The sequence below is a fragment of the Lithobates pipiens genome, unplaced genomic scaffold (assembly GCF_037356315.1).
Source record: "Lithobates pipiens isolate NorthernLeopardFrog02 unplaced genomic scaffold, aLitPip1_a1.2 Scaffold_3, whole genome shotgun sequence".
Lineage (NCBI taxonomy): Eukaryota > Metazoa > Chordata > Amphibia > Anura > Ranidae > Lithobates > Lithobates pipiens.
Window position 1 is genome coordinate 265,897,344 of NW_027507790.1, and position 18,305 is coordinate 265,915,648.

General features: G+C 41.9%; 1 protein-coding gene across 22 annotated transcripts in view; it reads left to right on the plus strand.

The window, feature by feature from the left end:
- The window catches only part of CELF4 (CUGBP Elav-like family member 4), a 1,506,243-nt gene that overhangs the window by 1,339,001 nt on the left and 148,937 nt on the right, over window positions 1-18,305 (plus strand). The window lies entirely within an intron of this gene.

The following is an 18,305-nucleotide window of genomic DNA, read 5'->3' on the forward strand; positions in this document are numbered from 1 at the left end:
CCACTAGATGGAGCTGACGATTACTGCATTATGACCACTAGATGGAGATAATGGTTACTGCATTATGACCACTAGATGGAGCTGACAATGGAGTTGATATGACCACTAGATGGAGCTGACAATTACTGCATTATGACCACTAGATGGAGCTGACAATTACTGCATTATGACCACTAGATGGCGCTGACGATTACTGCATTATGGCCACTAGATGGAGATAATGGTTACTGCATTATGACCACTAGATGGCGATAATGGTTACTGCATTATGACCACTAGATGGAGATAATGGTTACTGCATTAAGACCACTAGATGGAGCTGACAATGGAGTTGGCAATTACTGCATTATGACCACTAGATGGAGCTGACGATTACTGCATTATGACCACTAGATGGAGATAATGGTTACTGCATTATGACCACTAGATGGAGCTGACGATTACTGCATTATGACCACTAGATGGAGATAATGGTTACTGCATTATGACCACTAGATGGAGCTGACGGTTACTACATTATGATTTTCATAACATGATTTTGCTCTGTTATTAGAAAGTAGGATGAAAAGGTCACTATGGGGTGTATCTCTATAAAAAAAACAAAACAAATTGCAGAGCTATTCATCCAGGGAAAATGCAGGTACATTTGTTCTGTGAATGAAGGCAAAACCAAATGTTATTTGGCCATTTTCTCTTCAGGTTGAATGTTATTCATAAAATACAGAGGGAATCAGGAAGATGTTACATTATGGCCACTAGGTGTAGCTGGTGATTATAGGAAATAATAACTTAGAATTCCAGCCTAGACCTAACTAGTCTTAACAATATCTCCTTTTACACCCCCCCCCCCCCCTCTCAACACCTATGCTGGCTAACCTGTGTAAGATGTGTATACTTACCTATTATCTGCACATGTGTCAGTCAGCTGACGGCTCCAGGGGAGACAACGGCTGCCAGCTTTGGGAGTTGTCACCCATAGGCTTCGATGGCCCATCCGTTTGCCCGCACTCTATCCTCTCCCCTGCAGCTGCTGCTGGCTGACACATGAATGATGGATCACATGACTGGACTGGAGTGGACTGGAAATAGGTAAGTATATACATCTTTCTTATAGAGGTTAGGAGGGGGAAGGGAGCATTTTTAAGACTAGTTAAATGTCACCCAAAAGGGAAGTTCCACTTGTTTGCACCCTCCCCTCCATCCTCCACTACCACATTTGGCCCTTTGGGGGGGGGCCAGGTACCTGATTTTGCACCATGGTGATCTGAGCCAGAAGTTCGCCCCTCCTTCCTCCGCATTCTTTTGAGAAGCATCAAAAGACTATGGGACCGTTCACAAGCCTCAGCGCAGCTCACTCATGCGCAGTAGGAAACCAGCTGTGAAGCCACAAAGCTTCACCGCCTGCTTCCCTTACTTGAGATGCCGGCACCTGCACCCGAATCTGATTGAAGAATCGGCTCAGGTGAGGACATCGCTCAATCCCTGGACAGATCCTAATACTAAAAGTCAGCAGCTACCATATTTGTAGCTGCTGACTTAATTTTTTTTTTTAAAGGGAGCCTGGATCTCCTCTTTAAGTTTAGCCTGGAATTCTACTAATACTACTACATTATGACCACTAGATGGAGCTGATGAGTTAATATAATATTCAGCTCCATCTAGTGGTTATAATGTAGTAATTGTCTTCCCAATCTAGTGCCCATAATGCAGTAATTGCCATCACCATCTAGTGGTCATAATGTGGTAATCGTCATCGCCATCTAGTGGCCATAATACAAAAATCCTCAGCTCCATCCAGTGGCCATAATGCAGTAATGGTCACCTCCATCTAGTGGTTATAATGTAGTAATCGTCTGCGCCATCTAGTGGCCATAATGCAATAATCCTCAGCGCCGTCCAGTGGCCATAATGCAGTAATGGTCAACTCCATCTAGTGGTCAAAATGTAGTAATTGACGCCTCCATCTACTGGTCATAATGTAGTAATTGTCACCTCCATCTAGTGGTTATAATGTGGTAATCGTCAGCGCCATCTAGTGGCCATAATGTAGTAATCATCAATTCCATCTAGTGGCTATAATGTAGTAATTGTCAGCTCCATCTAGTGGCCATAATGTGGTAACCGTCAGCGCCATCTAGTGGCCATAATGTAGTAATCATCAATTCCATCTAGTGGCTATAATGCAGTTATCGTCAGCTCCATCTAGTGGGTATAGTGTGGTATTTTCCTAAATCACACACATGAATTTATATGAATGGGCTGCCTTAATGCAATGCATGTCAATGTGCAACAGAACACCCGTCAGCACCATTTAGTGGCCATAATGCAATAATCCTCAGCTCCATCTAGTGGCCATAATGTAGTAATTGTCAGCTCCATCTAGTGGTCATAATGTGGTAATCATCAGCTCCATCTAGTGGTCATAATGTAGTAATCGTCTGCGCCATCTAGTAGCCATAATGCAATAATCCTCAGCTCCGTCCAGTGACCATAATGCAGTAATGGTCAACTCCATCTAGTGGTCATAATGTAGTAATTGCCAGCTCCATCTAGTGGTCATAATGTGGTAATCGTCACCGCCATCTAGTGGTCAAAATGTGGTAATCGTCAGCGCCATATAGAGGCCAAAATGCAATAATCCTCAGCTCCATCTAGTGCCCATAATGCAGTAATTGTCAGCTCCATCTAGTGGCCATAATGTGGTAATCGTCATCGCCATCTAGTGGCCATAATGCAATAATCCTCAGCTCCGTCCAGTGACCATAATGCAGTAATGGTCATCTCCATCTAGTGGTCATAATGTAGTAATTGCCAGCTCCATCTAGTGGTCATAATGTGGTAATCGTCAGCGCCATCTAGTGGTCATAATGTGGTAATCGTCAGCGCCATATAGAGGCCAAAATGCAATAATCCTCAGCTCCATCTAGTGCCCATAATGCAGTAATTGTCAGCTCCATCTAGTGGCCATAATGTGGTAATCGTCATCGCCATCTAGTGGCCATATTGCAGTAATCATCAATTCCATCTAGTGGCTATAATGCAGTTATCGTCAGCTCCATCTAGTGGGTATAGTATGGTATTTTCCTAAATCACACACATGAATTTATATGAATGGGCTGACTTAATGCAATGCATGTCAATGTGCAACAGAACACCCGTGCCTTAAACACACCACAGCGATGTAAATGGGCCCTAATCTTGTGTTCCATATAGCAGATCATAAGAGGTCATCAGCTCGCCGCAAAGTTTGTTTACAAATCCCTGGGACATAAAAGTACATTGGAAATTACGTGCCCAGCTTCAGAATGACATGAAGTGACTTCTCATTGAGAGCAAAGCCTTCCCCTCTAGATCATTACAGAGGAAACCATCACAGTGAATTAGTATGCCCTGCGTCTGACTCTTCCAGCAAGAAAATAGAATGTGATAGCCTAAAATGCAGCCTGAACCCCCCTGAGAGGGGGCTCGACCAAAAATTCCTAACGAGTCTTGTCAGAGCTTTACCCGTGCAATCTGTGTGCGCTGCCCTCGCCTGGCTTGCAACGCACTCGGCTGTCACACCGGACGCACCCAGCAGGGAGCTATGTGCAGAAAATGTGCAGCTCTGTGGAGCTGAAGAGTGGAAGGAAAGGATGGAAGGCTTAGCACAGATCTGGAACAAGAATTCACATAACGTCTTATAATCCAAAGAGAATGTCTGGAGAACGTTGGGTTACATGCCGATAAATGAATAGGAATAACGAGCCAGTCTGGGGGTTGTGTGCAAAACAAAAACTAGAATTCCATTAGGCCCCCCCAATTCACACTTGGCGATTTGGAATCGCAGGCGCAATCGCTGAGATTTCGTCTGTGATTCCAAATTGCGCGGCAAGGGAAGCCCGTTAAAGTCAATGGAGTCTTGTGACAATCACCCACACAAAATCTAAAGCAGGAACGCGAGTTCCCGCTACGCAAAGTGTGAATGGGGCCGGAATTTCCGATGGGAACTTTTCATCGGATTTTCCGACCGTGTGTATGCCCATCGGTCTTTTTCTGTCGGCATTTCCGACGGCCTTTAGATTGGGAGCCTGTTCTTAATTTTTCCGACGGAAAACCTTTCTATCGGATTTTTCGATGGTGTGTATGCAATTCCGACACGCAAAATTCCGACGCATGCTCGGAAACAATTCGAAGCATGCTCGGAAGCATTAAACTTTCCTTTTATAGTGCCGTTGTACGTGTTGTATGTCACGGTGTTATTGACCGTCGGAATTTGGTGTGACCGCGTGTAGGCAAGACAGTTTGAGCGAAATTCCGTCAGAATTCCGACGGGAAAACCATCAGAGCTTTTTCCGACAAGAATTCCGATCGTGTGTACGTGACATAAGTGTTTGCATACTCGGAAAGATCAAATGAATAAGTAAATATTGATCGTTATATTAAACCACAACCACAATGAATAAAAGCAAAAATAATCGTTCCGAATAATAATTTAAAAAATACATAAAATAATATAGAATAATAATAATAATAGCAATAATAATTTAAATAAAATAATAAAATAAAAATGACCACATGGTTATATACACAGGACACAGTTAAGGTTTGCTGTTATGCTACAAGAGTACCTCCTAGCTTGCTCCTGAGCCTCCAGCCCCCATTCTGACCCTTATCTCCAACAATGTCCCACAGTACCCCCCAACCTCCCACAGCACTTCCTAGCTTGCTGCAGATCCTCCAGCCTCCCCATAGTGACCCCAACCTCCAACAGTGTCCCACAGTGCCTTCCAACCTCCCACAGTACCTCCTAGCTTGCTGCAGATCCTCCAGCCCCCCCCCCCCCCCATAGTGACCTCAACCTCTAACAGTGCCCCACAGTGCCTTCCAACCTCCCACAGTACCACCTAGCTTGCTGTAGACCCTCCACCCCCCCCCCCATAGTGACCCCAACCTCCAAGAGCGTCCCACAGTGCCCTCCAACCTTCTACAGTGCATCTCAGCCCACACATTGCCCTCCAGTCTCCCACAGTGTCCCTGCAAAGTCCCCAGCTTTCTCCAGGGACCCCAATTCCTACAGTTACTCTGAACTCTTTCTTCCAGAAAACTCATACCCTTCAAGTCCACCAAGTCTGCTGCAGAGTCTCCTACCCTGCTCCAGAACCCCCAACCTCCCACAGTACCTCCTAGCTTGCTGCAGATCCTCCAACCTCCCCATAGTGACCCCAACCTCCGACAGTGTCCCACATTGCCCCCAACCTCATACAATGCACTTCAGCCCACACATTGTCCTCCAGTCTCCCACAGTGTCCCTGCAAAGTCCCCAGCTTTCTCCAGGGACCCCAATACCTACAGTTACTCTAAACTCTTTCTTCCAGAAAACTCATACCCTTCAAGGCCACCAAGTCTGCTGCAGAGTCTCCTACCCTGCTCCAGAACCCCCCAACCTCCCACAGTACCTCCTAGCTTGCTGTAGATCCTCCAGCCTCCCCATAGTGACCCCAACCTCCAACAGTGCCCCACAGTGCCTTCCAACCTCCCACAGTACCTCCTAGCTTGCTGTAGACCCTCCACCCCCCCCCCCCCATAGTGACCCCAACCTCCAAGAGTATCCCACAGTGCCCTCCAACCTTCTACAGTGCACCTCAGCCCACACATTGCCCTCCAGTCTCCCACAGTGTCCCTGCAAAGTCCCCAGCTTTCTCCAGGGACCCCAATCCCTACAGTTACTCTAAACTCTTTCTTCCAGAAAACTCATACCCTTCAAGGCCACCAAGTCTGCTGCAGAGTCTCCTACCCTGCTCCAGAACCCCCAACCTCCCCACAGTGAATTTCAGCCCCATTCAGGGCTTTTTAGCATTTCAATAAATATTGTATTGTGTGAGTATAAAGAAACAAGGTCAAAGAAAAAAAATGAATGCTGGGGCCTGATCCATAGGGGGGAGCGGGAGGTTTCGGGGGTAAATACAGGTCATGCCTGAACATAACCTTTACATGCAAATTTGCTAATATAGTTTCAGTTTTACTAACACTTGCCAAAGTATCAACACTGGCTTTAGGTGTTTAGCTTTGGAATAAAGGCGTTAATATAGAATAAAGGAATAAAAAAAAAAAAAAGACATAATCACAATAATAATAATAATATTAATAAAAAAATGTAAAAAAATAACGAAAAAATATTTTTAAAAAAGCTTTTTCTGATTACAGTAACAAGATAAACTTGAAAAATGAACACTGGAACCTGATCCGTAGGGAGAGTGGGAAGTTTTGTGGTAAATTAAGGTCATGCCTGAACATAATTTTTACATGCAAATTTGCTAGACGAATGGCCATGCAATTTTTTTTTATAATATACCCTAAGTAGTTGCAGTTTTACTAACACATGTCAAGAGATCAACACAGAATTCAGGAGTTAAGCTTTGGAATTAAGGGGTTAATTTATAATAAAGGAATACAAAAATAAACAATACTATAGTATTAATAATGAAAAGAAAAATTTTTTTTTTCTGTCTACAGAAACAAGATAAGATTTAAAAAAAAAAAAAATGAATGCTGGGGCCTGATCCATGGGGAGAGTGGGAGATTTTGCAGTAAATTCGGGTCATGCCTGAACATAACTTTACATGCAAATTTGCTAGATGAATGGCCATGCAATTTTTTTTTTTTTTTTTTTAATACACCTTAAATAGTTGGCAGTTTTACTAACGCATGCCAAAGTATCAACATTGGGTTCAGATGCTAAGCTTTCAAGTTAAGGGATTAATATACAATAAAGGAATACAAATATAAACAATGTCATAATAATAACAATTTAAAAAAAGAATAACAAATATTCAAAATAAAAACTTTTTTTCTGACTACAGAAACATGGTAAAATTAAAAAATGAACACTTGAAAGGGAAAGCGGGAGGTTTCAGGATAAATTCAGGTCACGCCTGAACATAACCTTTACATGCAAATTTGCTAGAGTAAAGGCCATGCATTTTTTTTAATACACCCTAAATAGTTGCAGTTTTACTAACACGTGCCAAAGTATCAGCACTGGGTTCAGGTGTTAAGCTTTGGAATTAAGGTATTAATATATAATAAAGGAATAAAAAAAGAAACAATGCTATAACAATAAAAATAATAATAATAATATAATAAAGGAGTAAATACAATAATAATAATAATAATAATAATAATAATAGTTGTTACTATAATTATTATTATTATTATTATTATTATTAGTGTTCGTTATTATAAATAAATGGAAAAAAAATAACACAAAATTAAAAACAATTCAAAATAAAAGCTTTTTCTGACTACAGAAACAAGGTCAAATTAAAAAATTAACACTGGAACCTGATCCACAGGGAAAGCGGGAGGTTTCAGGGTAAATTCAGGTCATGCCTGAACATGAGGCCATGACATTTTTTTACATTTTTTAATACACCCTAAATAGTTACAGTTTTACCAACACATGCCAAAGTATCAACGCTGGGTTCAGGTGTTAAGCTTTGGAATTAATATATAATAAAGGAATAAAAAAAGAAACAATACTATAACAATAATTATAATAATAATAATAATAATATAAAAGAGTAAATACAATAATAATAATAATAATAATTGTTGTGGTATTTTTGTTGTTATTATTATTATTACTATTATTATTATTAGTAGTAGTAGTAGTATTCATTATTATAAATAAAAAAAAAAAAAAAATAACACAAAATTAAAAACAATAAAAAAAAATAAAAAAAATAAAAGCTTTTTCTGACTATAGAAACAAAGTCAAATAAAAGAATCAACACTTGAACCTGATCCATAGGGAAAGTGGGAGGTTTCAGGGTAAATTCAGGTCACGCCTGAACATAACCTTTGCATGCAAATTTGCTAGAGTAAAGGTCATGCATTTTTTTTAATACACCCTAAATAGTTGCAGTTTTATTAACACATGCCAAAGTATCAACGCTGGGTTCAGGTGTTAAGTTTTGGAATTAAGGTATTAATATATATTAAAGGAATAAAAAAAGAAACAATACTATAACAATAATAATAATAAAGGAGTAAATACAATAATAATTATAATTATTATTAGTAGTAGTAGCAGTAATTGTGGCGTTGTTGTTGTTATTATTATTATTATTATTATTATGATTATTATTATTATTAGTGTTCATTATTATAAATAAATGAATAAAATTAATAATACAACAAAATTAAAAACAATTAAAAATAAAAGCTTTTTCTCACTACAGAAACAAGGTCAAATTAAAAAATGATCACTGGAACCTGATGGATAGGGACAGTGGGAGGTTTGGGGGTAAATTCGGGTCATACCTGAAAATACCCTTTAAATGAAGATTAATTGGATTTATGGCAGGTCCCAGGGTACTACCAACTTCATCAACTGGATGGGATGTATGGACAGAAATGTGCCCACATTTTGCCATCCCTCTCCTCCCCACACTTTCCTGGGCTCTGCCTGATTGTAAAAGCCACATCGCCTTTTTTTTTTTTTTTGCCTGTGCGGCTGAAAGTGCGGACATAATGGGTGTAATTAGCCTTGAGTGTGCCTTCCTAATGTACCTTCCACTTTCAAGTGTCGAGTTCATGAAGGAGGGCTCATGCAGCCATTCGCAGTTCATAAAGGCTAATGTACAGGGCATTGCTTCCATTACAAGTGCGCCTTTTATTTAAAGACCCGCCGATTTCAGCATTTCACGGGTGATTTCACCTGGGACACAAAAGATGCCGTTTTGCTGGATGGAGCTGAGATGGGAGCAGAAAGAACTTTCTTTTTAAAATCATTTGGGGGGGGGGGGGTCTATTTGTAAAAGAAAATTGCTGTGCCAGTGTATCAGCATTCGCAAAATAGTTATAACTATTACCTTTTGTGAGTGTTTTTATATTATTTTTATATTATTTTCTGATATTTACCCTTTTGCTGCCACTGACGTATGTCATACGTCACAGTTGGAGCCGCGTGGATTCCAGTGTTTCCTGGAATCTGCTCTCTAGACATGTGCATGGCGAAAAAATTTGTTTCGTTTTGATTCGTTAACCAAGGACTGGAAGGATTTATCCCCTTAACCAGTTGCCAACCGCCGCACACCGATATATGTCGGCGGAATGGCAGCTGTGGGCAAATGGGCGTACCTGAACGTCCCTTTTAAAAGAAGGGGATAGCAGGCGCGTGTGCCCGCCGCGTACAGTGTGACTGTGCCCGCGGGACTGGCGGACTCAATGTCCGCCGGTCTCCCGGTGGTCGTGTCACGGAGCCTCAGAACGGGGAAGTGCCTATGTAAACGAGGCATTTCCCCGTTCTGTCTTGTGATATGACAGAGATCACCGCTCCCTGACATCGGGAGCAGTGATCGCTCTCATGTGACTAGTAGCCCAGCCCCCTACAGTTAGAATCACTCCCTAGGACACACTTAACCCCTTCATCGCCCCCTAGTGGTTAACCCCTTCCCTGCCAGTGTCATTTTCACAGCAAGCAGTGCATTTTGATAGCTCTGATCGCTGTATAAATGACAATGGTCCCAAAATAGTGTCAAAAGTGTCCGATGTGTCCGCTATAATGTCGCAGTCCCGAAATAATCACAGATTGCCGCCATTACTAATAAAAACATTTTTTAAATAAAAATGCCATAAATCTATCCCCTATTTTGTAGACGCTATAAATTTTGCGCAAACCAATCAATATACGCTTATTGCAATTTTATTTTATTTTTTTACCAAAAATATGTAGAGAATACGTATCGGCCTAAACTGAGGGAAAAAAATTGTTTTTTATACATTTTTGGGGGATATTTATTATATCAAAAAGTAAAAAAAAATGTGTTTTTTTCAAAATTGTTGCTCTTTTTTTGTTTATAGCGCAAAAAATAAAAACCGCAGAGGTGATAAAATACCACCAAAAGAAAGCTCTATTTGTGGGAAAAAAAGGACGTCAATTTTGTTTGGGAGCCACATCGCACGACCGCGCAATTGTCAGTTAAAACGACGCAGTGCCAAATCGCAAAGTGCTCTGGTCAGGAAGGGGGTAAAATCTTCCAGGGCTGAAGCGGTTAATGACCAGGCCTTTTTTTTGTGATACGGCACTGCGTTGTTTTAACTGACAATTGCGATGTCGTGCGACTTTTTTTGAAAGAAAAAAAAAATATTTTTTACATTTTGCTATAATAAATATTCCCAAAAAAAAGTAAAAAAAAAAATATCTTCCTCAGTTTAGACCGATATGTATTCTACATATTTTTGCCAAACAAAAATCGCAATAAGCCTGTATTGATTGATATGCGCAAAAGTTATAGCGTCTCCAAAATAGGGGATTTTTTTTTTTTTTACTACTAATGTCGGCGATCAGCGATTTTTAGTGGGACTGCGACATTGCGGTGGACAGATTGGACACTTTTTTTGGGACCGTTGACATTTATACAGCGATCAGAGCTAAAAATAGCCACTGATTACTATATAAATGTCACTGGCAGGGAAGGGATTAACACTAGGGGGTGATCAAGGGGTTAACTGTGTTCCCTAGGGAGCTGTTTTTAACTGTATGGGGGACGGACTGACTGGAGGAGGAGAGAGATCGCTGTTCCTAGGAACAGACGATCTCTATTTCCTCCCCTAACAGAACAGGGATCTTTTTGTTTACACTAACAGATCCCCGTTCTGCTTCTGTCTAGAGGGGTCGAGGGTGGCCAGCAGACATTGAGTCCGCTGGATCCGCTGGTTGGCTCCCCAGCTCGCAAATGGGTGCACACACACATCCACAAATCGAGGTGTACGCACCCGACGTACAATGACGGGGATTCGCAGCACTGCGGCGGGCGGTTCCATAACTAGTTAATCTAGTTATTTTGTTTAGTTAACCACTTTCAGACCGGACCATTTTGCTGGTCAAAGACCAGACCACTTTTTGCGATTCGGCACTGCGTCGCTTTAACTGACAATTGCGTGGTCGTGCGACGTGGCTCCCAAACAAAATTGACGTCCTTTTTTTCCCACAAATAGAGCTTTCTTTTGGTGGTATTTGATCACCCCTGCGGTTTTTATTTTTTGCGCTATAAACAAAAATAGAGCGACAATTTTGAAAAAAACGCATTATTTTTTACTTTTTGTTATAATAAATATCCCCCAAAAATATATAAAAAACATTTTTTCCCTCAGTTTAGGCTGATATGTATTCTTCTACATATTTTTGGTAAAAAAAATCGCAATAAGCGATTATTGATTGGTTTGCGCAAAAGTTATAGCGTTTACAAAATAGGGATAGTTTTATAGCATTTTTATTAATAATTTTTTATTATTTTTTTTTTTTTACTAGTAATGGCGGCGATCAGCGATTTTTATTGTGACTGCGACATTGTGGGGGACCCATTGGACATTTTTAACACATTTTTGGGACCATTGTCATTTATACAGCAATCACTGCTATATAAATGCAGTGATTCCTGTGTAAATGACACTGGCAGTGAAGGGGTTAACCAGTGGGTGGCAATGTAGGGGTTAAGTGTTCCTAGGGGTGTGTTACTAACTGTGGGGGGGTTCGGCTTTCATTTAGTGAACACTGATCTCTGCTCCAATCACATGGAGCAGAGATCAGCGTCACTAGTGGCTAGGCAGAATGGAGAAATGCTGTTTACACGGCATTTCCTCCATTCAGCCGTCCCGTGAGACGATCGCGGGTATGCCCGCGGCGATCGAGTCCGCGGGTCCCGCGACCGGACTCACGGGGGTCCCGACCAGCGTGTGAGCGTGCCGCCTGCGGCGCGCTCCCGATGGCAGGGCGGCATTGAAGATTGGACGTACATGTAAGCCAATATGCCTGCCCGTGCCATTCTGTCGACGTACATCTTCGTGCGCTGGTCGGGAAGTGGTTAAATTTCGGTTGATTCGTTCAATTCATATTCCGAATTTTCGGATTTTCTTCAAATTTACCAATTTTCTTTTCAATTCGAAGCATTCAAATCAAATTATTTTTCGAATCGGTGCAAACAAAAAGGTTAAAATTGGTTTTGATTCAAATGCAGCAAAGTGAACAGACAAAAAGAAAAATCTTCATCTAGTGATTACAATGACTCTTTAAATCACCTTTGGCTTAACAAAAACAGCATTGTTTCAAAATGGTACTCTAATAACACACACAAGTCTTTGATTTCCGCAATATGTGTCGTTGGAATTTGACTAGAGTTCAATGTAAAATTAGATTTGGATTTCAGTCCGAATTTCTGAAATTCAAATGAATTTTGTTTGGTTATTCGGAGCATTCGGTAAAATGTGTTTATATTGAAATTTGGGTATTCGGATACATCCGAGTCTCCGAATAATGAAAAATGTGTCCGAATATTAATTCAGTACAAAAGGAACCGCACATGTCTACTGCTCTCGCACCTGCCGGCCCAGGACCCATCAGTTAGAGGAGAGGGAGAGCAGCGAACATCCATTCATTGATCTCTTCTAGCTAGAATCAATACAGGTGCATTCCGTCATCTCCAGGTTTGGCTGTAATTTTCCCTGTCTGTTCTGGCTGGTGAAGGAGCTAATGAAAGAAGTGGGTGGCAGAAAGGGTTGGGTGTTATTGGCGGGGTCACCAGGGAAGCACGTTGTACATCAGCAGCTCGAGGGGAGGAGAAGGAGTATGTAAATCTAATAAGCGGACTGTCGGCTGTCCGGTGGAAGTGGTCCAATGTGACCCTCCCACCACCATGTTTTCAAGGCTATGCTGTCCCACCTGCAGGCCCAAGACCGTCATGGCAGGTGCTGCCAGGTAAAGGAGAGGGAGACCAGTGAACATCTGTTCTCTGATCTCCCATAGCTAGAATGGGCACAAAATCTGCGTGCATTGCTTCACTTCCGGGTTCAGATGTCACTTTTCCCGGCTCCTGCAGCCAGAAAAGAAGCTAATGCAGAAACTGGAGAAGATGTCCCAGGACTAGAACAAATATGCTGGCAAGTATGCGGGCATTGCCACTAGGACAAGGAATGTGTGATTGGCAGGATCACCAGGTGAAATGTAAGGAAAGTATGTTGTACCTCAGCAGCGGAGGATGGGTTTACACATGCATGTTAATCTAATAAGTTTACTGTCAGGTGGAAGTGAGCCAGCATGGCCCCATCCCACCATGGTTTCCAGGCTCTACTGTCCCACCTGCATGCCCAAGATTGCCACGGTGGGTGCCACCAGGTAAAGGGGAGGGAGAGAAGTGCCTTATGTCACTTCCGGGTTCAGCTGTCACATTCCCTGGCTGCTGTGGCCAGGAAAGAAGCTAATGACGAAGCAGAAGATGTCCCAGGACTGGAACAAATATGTTGGCAAGTATGTCCCGGAAACTGGGACGTGCTTTATTGGCAGGATCACAAGGTGAAATTTAAAGGGACGTATGTTGTACGTCAGCAGCAGAGGGGAGGTTTTACACATGCATGTAAATCTAATAAGTTTACTGTCTGGTGGAAGTGATCCTGCATGACCCCATGCCACCATGGATTCCAGGCTCTGCTGTCCCACCTGCATGCCCAAGATTGCTATGGTGGGTGCCGCCAGGTAAAGGGGAGGGAGAGAAGTGCCTTATGTCACTTCCGGGTTTAGCTGTCAATTTCCCTGGCTGCTGTGGCCAGGAACATCGCTAATGTACAGAAGTGGGAGAAGACGTCCCAGGACTAGAACAAATATGTTGGCAAGTATGTCGGCGTTGTCACTATAGGACAAGGAGTGTGTTATTGGCAGGATCACCAGGTGAATTAAAGTCCGCCTTTCTATAGCATTCCACTCTTTACATAGCCCTCCTTAGCAATACAGCCTCTCTACCTTTACACCAGTGGGATCATCCCTCCCCTTCCAGTCCTACCTTTCAAACGCAGAGGGCAGGAGGAGTTTGGATAAAGGGTGGGAGGTTCCCAACGTCTCCTCTTAGCAAGGAGGTGATTGGTTGCTAGCACCACCCCATGTCCTAGCAACAGATTTGCAACTTGTTAATTTGCAAAGTAGGGCAGCTCCCACCCTCCATCCAGACCGATCGCACCTCCCGCCCTCTGCCCTGCTGAAGAGATGACATCTGTGGTAGCAGCGGGAGGAAGAGAGGACACGCAGGCAAATAAATGGGGTGGCCGTGGTGATCCGGACTGGACTGGCACTCTATCTGGGTTTGGACCGCCATTTAGTGATGACTGTCCTAGACAAAAATGAGCAGTTGACCCGTGCAGTGCGGGCACAACCCCACTGCATGGGAAAACTTTTTGTTGGTCCATTGTTGGGTGGGCTAAAAAAAAAAAAAAAAATGCTGAGGATTTAATACTATGGCCAGTAGCCGTCATGGCCGGGCGAATGCTCATCACATTCGTCCAATGAATTATTTTTATAAATAGACCCCATTAGGGTTAATTTACCTCTGTTGCTGATGTGAATATACCCTCAAGTCCCTAGCAGAGGTGCACTGCTAAGTGACTCTGAGTTCTGAACCCCGAAACTCAAGAACGCGCAACGTGGTGATAGCAGTCTGTTCAAATTTACAGTTTATTTTCAGCTGTTTGGGGGCCGTCAGAGAACGCAATTGTTTATATAAAATGATACTCTGTTATTGGAGTATTTTTGGACCCATGGGCTATAAACCATCACAATAGCTGTTCCTTGATCTGGTAACTTTCATGGGTTGGGTGCTTCCCATCATTACAGAGATGAAATGGCTGGGCGCACAGAACCGTGCCAGGCTACATCTGTACCCAGGCGCCGAATTGGAAAAACAACGTACCCCAGCAAGCGGGCAAAGAAGAAACGAGCTGCCAGAGGGCACAGGCTGCCGTTCGGCTCATCGCTGGAACGCATACTCCATTGCATTCTGTTGTTTGTTGTTGGGGTGCGCTGGGCATGTGAACCAGCTTCTCATGTATATTTAAGACATCTCCTCGTGCCAAGCGCCTGCCGAGTGCCAAAGCTTCCTCTCTTTTTTAATAAGGTTCTGGCAGCCCTTTCGCTATGCAGTGTTATATGAAGAATTAAATACATTTCCATGCATGCTACACCCAACATCTGACAACCAGTGTGCCCCCGGGTGCCATAAAGCCTACCTATAGATAAGAAGTCAGCCTGCTTGGGATTGGCAATGAAAAAGTCCTCATCCAGGGGTCGAGAAATATTCCTTATGGAAAGATCATGGGTGTCCAGGACTGATCGTGTGACTGGTACCTTGGCATTGGTCATGTGGTCTTCTGGAGGCATGATGTTCAGGTAGAAAAAGCCAATGTTGTCTCCCTAGTCCAGTGATGGTGAACCTTGGCACCCCAGATGTTTTGGAACTACATTTCCTATGATGCTCAATTACACTGCAGAGTGCATGAGCATCATGGGAAATGTAGTTCCAAAACATCTGGGGTGCCGAGGTTTACCATCGCTGCCCTATTCTATCACGGGAACTGTATCCGGGAGTTCGTCACATGATCAGAGACAACCCAAACTTCAATTTTCGTCCTACAAAAAGAGGTCACTTCTGTCAAGTTTTCCTGACAACAAGAGAAAAAAAGGTGACAGAGGATGGAGCTCCAGCACACAGCCTGTGACTGACAGCCTCAGCTCTTGCTGTGTGAAGAAGGGGGGGGGGCGGGGTGCCTTCCCTCCAATCAGCTTTCAGAGCTCTCCTCAATGAGCTTTGCAGAGTGAAACTTCAGACCCATGCCCCATGCTTTCTGATCACTCAGACAAGCTTTATAAACTCTGTGTTTTGCATTAATGTAGAGAAGCGAAGACTGCAGATAATCAGGTGCAACGTATGTAGGAAGAACATGACTAATGCAGTTCTATGGGGATGTGCCATAATGAATGCAAGGTATGCGATTGCGGTGCAGCAGGAGGACAAATATACAGGGTTAAATCAGGAGGTGAGGAGGCGACATATCACCAAACACCTCTGAAAAGCGGTCCGAGCGTGGATCGCTTTTAGGTGGAGCAGCGGTGCCTGCCGCACCTGTGAACGAGCCCTAAGGGTGCATTTAGGTGTGTGGCAAGGCTGCTGCATGCTCAGATGGCTTTTTCAGAGGCATTTGACAGGTGGCAAGGAGGTGATATGTGACCTCCTCACTTGCCCTAACAATACGCCGCAGGAAGGTCGCGCATCCCCATTCACTTCAATGAGTCGCATTTGGTGTGGTTACTAATGAATGAATAGCATTTGAGTTGTAGAGGGAATAGCAAGAGATTGTTTTTACTCCATTCGCACAAAACGAATGTACAAGCAGTTTTTTTTTGTTTTTTTTTATAAAAAGCTACTCCAGTTTCTTTATTACCACACCCCACAGATTTGATATGATCCTTAGCTCCATCTAGTGACCATAATGTAGTATTTTCCCGAACCACTCAGTTTTTTCATGAATGAATAATACTTGACCCATAAAGGAAATATAACACTACATTTGATTGTACCCCATTTGCACATAATGTAGCAGCAGTTTCACTGAATGCATAGCTGTGCCTATATCCTAGTCATGTGCAATTCGTTGCGTTCCCGAATCCGTTTTTTTTTTAACAAATTTCGACAAATTAATTAATTCAGAAATATCCAAATGAACAAAAACCCATTTGATCAACTTTTACGAATATATTCGTAAGTTTGAATATTCGAAAATATTTGTACGTTTGAAAAAATTAGTAAATTCCAAAAAAATCGTAAATTCCAAAAAACTAGAAATCCGGAAACACGAAAATTCCAAAAGTTGAAATAATAACGAACTAATATTAACGTAACTATTACTAACTATTAAATTATAGGTATTGGAATTTCCTTTCAAATTTGGCTGTTGGTGAACGGAACGATTTTATCCGAAGTTACGAATTATCCGAAATAACGAATTCCGCATCTAAACAAATGGAATGGAACAAATTCATAATAATGAATAATAAAAAGTTATTATTATTGTTATTTATCATTATTAATTATAATAATAATAATAATAATAATAATAAAACTTTTTGATTATTATTATTGTTATTTATTATTATTAGTAAGTGATATGGATAGGTGACAGTGTCAATAAAAGGCACCACCATCCCTGAATAGTATGTAAATCTGGAAGGGAAATTTAGTGGGACTTTCAGGGTGCCATGTTCCAAAAACTGAGTAATACAACAACTATTAGAAAAAAGTATATCAACATTTATTAAACAGCAGACAAACGTTTTAAAACCAATAGTGTTGGCCATACAGACATTGCGCAAACATAAGTACACATCTAGTAGATGGATAGACTAAGGTCTTTCAGAAATTGTGTCCCGACATGTTTCGCCCGCTGGGGCTTCCTCAGGGGATATTTGTTAAAAGACAGAAATGGATGTGTCACTACATAGAACAAGAATACAATTAAAAACATACAGAGCAATAACAATATACAAAAGATTATATCATGACCGTCCAAATCCATTAGCCACCCACCAACCGGTGTTTACCTGCAGAGCCAAAAATAGAAGGACGGGCACTGAGCTGCACACAGAGAACTAGCCAGGAGGGGCCCAGGACCAAAGCCAGGGCAAATCTAACCAATGAAACAAAAAAATGACTAGGGGGTATGAAAAATCGGGAGGGGGGGGGAGGGAAAAAGGGAGGGAGGGGAAGGATTTGTTCCGTTCCATTTGTTTAGTTGCCACATTCGTTATTTTGGATAATTTGTAACTTTGGATAAATTCATATTTGTTGCGTTCACTAACCAGCAAATTTGAAAGGAAATTCCAATACCTATAAGTTAATAGTAATAGTTAAGTTATTATTAGTTAGTTATTATTTCAGATTTTAAAATTTTCGGGTTTTTGGATTTTCGAATTCCGAATCTACAAATTTACTATTTTTCTTCGAATTTACGAACTTATGAATTTTTTTTTAGAATTTATGAATTGCGATCATAATGAATTAGCCGAAAAACAAACAAAAAAATGAATCGAAGCAAAATGAAAACTAACAGATTTTTCGGCAATGCACATGTCTACTATATACATATAAATACACAGAAAAGTAAGAAATGTCCTACTTTAAAAACCTGCTAGTATAAATGCCTGATCTCAATCTTCCCACAATCCACTGCATCTCACGGCTGGCCCGTCACTGGTTTGCCTGCAGTAGACATCACATACTGCTCCATAGGACACATGATAGGGGGTCACTTCCACTAGAACCACACAGCTAGCAATCAACTAGGAATTTATCAGATGTGTTGATTCTATTGCGCTATTAAATGTGTTGGTTGTATTCCTACCGCTTATGGGATTTAACTATACAAAGGGGGAGTATTGCTTTGAATTGAGCATGGTTGATTATGATGACCCCCCAGTCGGTAATGGCATGCGGAGTGATCCTTCAGTC